General features: G+C 47.2%; 2 non-coding genes and 2 pseudogenes across 2 annotated transcripts; all 4 read right to left on the bottom strand.

The window, feature by feature from the left end:
• Positions 1–343: 343 nt before the first annotated feature.
• Positions 344–464, bottom strand: LOC121949639 (annotated as a pseudogene).
• A 486-nt stretch (positions 465–950) lies between these two features.
• LOC121949629 lies at positions 951–1,069 on the bottom strand. Its single transcript, XR_006106260.1, has one exon. It is a non-coding gene; the product is annotated as a 5S ribosomal RNA (ribosomal RNA).
• A 485-nt stretch (positions 1,070–1,554) lies between these two features.
• On the bottom strand, positions 1,555–1,673 carry LOC121949636. Its single transcript, XR_006106267.1, has one exon. It is a non-coding gene; the product is annotated as a 5S ribosomal RNA (ribosomal RNA).
• A 495-nt stretch (positions 1,674–2,168) lies between these two features.
• On the bottom strand, positions 2,169–2,285 carry LOC121949642 (annotated as a pseudogene).
• Between the last annotated feature and the right edge of the window lie 215 nt (positions 2,286–2,500).

Raw genomic sequence — 2,500 nt, 5'->3', positions numbered from 1 at the left:
TAGCGCGATAAGGCTGTGTTTTAAGCATTTAAACGTGTCCAGTGCCTTGCGGCCGACCTTTTAAGCATTTAAACGTGTCCAGTGCCTTGCGGCGGCAGGAGTCTGCCCTGGTCTGAGGTCCCAAAGCTGAAGCTGATTTCATTCCTGTAGTTTACTTTTAAAAAGTTTTGAATTTTCCACTGTGAATCGGCGTACGCTGACCCATTGATTTTGTTGGTGGTCATTCTGCGGCCTACTCGTCACATTTTTTTTTTTTTTTTTGTTGTTTTTTTTATCTGTTTGTGTGTCCACTGGGAAAGCGGCAGCAGCACCCTCTGCCGGTGAAAAGCCAGAAGAACTAAAAAGCTTACAGCACCAGGTATTCCCAGGCGGTCTCCCCCATCCAAGTACTGACCTGGCCCGACCCTGCTTAGCTTCCGAGATCGGACGAGATCGGGCGTGTTCAGGGTGGTATGGCCGCCGTAAGCGAACGAGTGACACACACATTTACAGATGGACGGGACAACCGACTTCCAAATTGTGAGCTCTGTGGCCAAAGTTTGTCATGTTTGTTTGGAAGTGTAAGCAAATACTAGAGAATAGCACTGTGAGGCTAAACCCAACAGACGCACGTCACGCTGCCAGTGTAGCGCGATAAGGCTTGTTTTAAGCATTTAAACGTGTCCAGTGCCTTGCGGCCAAACTACGCGGCAGGAGTCTGCCCTGGTCTGAGGTCCCAAAGCTGAAGCTGATTTCATTCCTGTAGTTTACTTTTAAAAGTTTTTTTTTCACTGTTTTCCAAAAGTTTGATTTTCCACTGTGAATCCCGCTGACCCATTTTTTGTTGGTGGTCATTCTGCGGCCTACTCGTCACATTTTTTTTTTTTTTTTTTTGTTTTTTTTTTATCTGTTCTGTGTCCACTGGGAAAGCGGCAGCAGCACCCTCTGCCGGTGAAAAGCCAGAACTAAAAAGCTTACAGCACCAGGTATTCCCAGGCGGTCTCCCATCCAAGTACTGACCTGGCCCGACCCTGCTTAGCTTCCGAGATCGGACGAGATCGGGCGTGTTCAGGGTGGTATGGCCGTAAGCGACAGAATGAGTGACACACAAGCTATTTACAGATGGACGGGACAACCGACTTCCAAATTGTGAGCTCTGTGGCCAAAGTTTGTCATGTTTGTTTGGAAGTGTAAGCAAATACTAGAGAATAGCACTGTGAGGCTAAACCCAACAGACGCACGTCACGCTGCCAGTGTAGCGCGATAAGGCTTGTTTTAAGCATTTAAACGTGTCCAGTGCCTTGCGGCCAAACTACGCGGGAGTCTGCCCTGGTCTGAGGTCCCAAAGCTGAAGCTGATTTCATTCCTGTAGTTTAGTTTACTTTTAAAAGTTTTGAATTTTCCACTGTGAATCGGCGTACGCTGACCCATTGATTTTGTTGGTGGTCATTCTGCGGCCTACTCGTCATTTTTTTTTTTTTTTTTTTTTTTTTTTTTTTTTTTTTTGTCTGTTCTGTGTCCACTGGGAAAGCGGCAGCAGCACCCTCTGCCGGTGGTGAAAAGCCAGAACTAAAAAGCTTACAGCACCAGGTATTCCCAGGCGGTCTCCCATCCAAGTACTGACCTGGCCCGACCCTGCTTAGCTTCCGAGATCGGACGAGATCGGGCGTGTTCAGGGTGGTATGGCCGTAAAGCGACAGAAATGAGTGACACACAAGCTATTTACAGATGGACGGGACAACCGACTTCCAAATTGTGAGCTCTGTGGGCCAAAGTTTGTCATGTTTGTTTGGAAGTGTAAGCAAATACTAGAGAATAGCACTGTGAGGCTAAACCCAACAGACGCACGTCACGCTGCCAGTGTAGCGCGATAAGGCTTGTTTTAAGCATTTAAACGTGTCCAGTGCCTTGCGGCCAAACTACGCGGCAGGAGTCTGCCCTGGTCTGAGGTCCCAAAGCTGAAGCTGATTTCATTCCTGTAGTTTACTTTTAAAAGTTTTGAATTTTCCACTGTGAATCGGCGTACGCTGACCCATTGATTTTGTTGGTGGTCATTCTGTGCACTGGGAAAGCCTACTCGTCACAGCTTTTTTTTTTTTTTTTGTTTTTTTTTTTTTATCTGTTCTGTGTCCACTGGGAAAGCGGCAGCAGCAGCACCCTCTGCGGTGAAAAGCCAGAACTAAAAAAAAAGCTTACAGCAGGTATTCCCAGGCGGTCTCCCATCCAAGTACTGACCTGGCCCGACCCTGCTTAGCTTCCGAGATCGGACGAGATCGGGCGTGTTCAGTGGTGGTATGGCCGTAAGCGACAGACACACACAGCTATTTACAGATGGACGGGACAACCGACTTCCAAATTGTGAGCTCTGTGGCCAAAGTTTTTGTCATGTTTGTTTGGAAGTGTAAGCAAATACTAGAGAATAGCACTGTTTTAAAAGTTTTGAAACCCCTGTGAACGACGCTGACGCACGTCACGCTGCCAGTGTAGCGCGATAAGGCTTTTTTTTAAGCATTTAAACGTG

This window comes from Plectropomus leopardus, chromosome 10, assembly GCF_008729295.1.
Source record: "Plectropomus leopardus isolate mb chromosome 10, YSFRI_Pleo_2.0, whole genome shotgun sequence".
NCBI lineage: Eukaryota > Metazoa > Chordata > Actinopteri > Perciformes > Serranidae > Plectropomus > Plectropomus leopardus.
The sequence above is the reverse complement of the archived record's forward strand: the minus strand, read 5'-3'. Positions and strand labels throughout refer to the sequence as shown.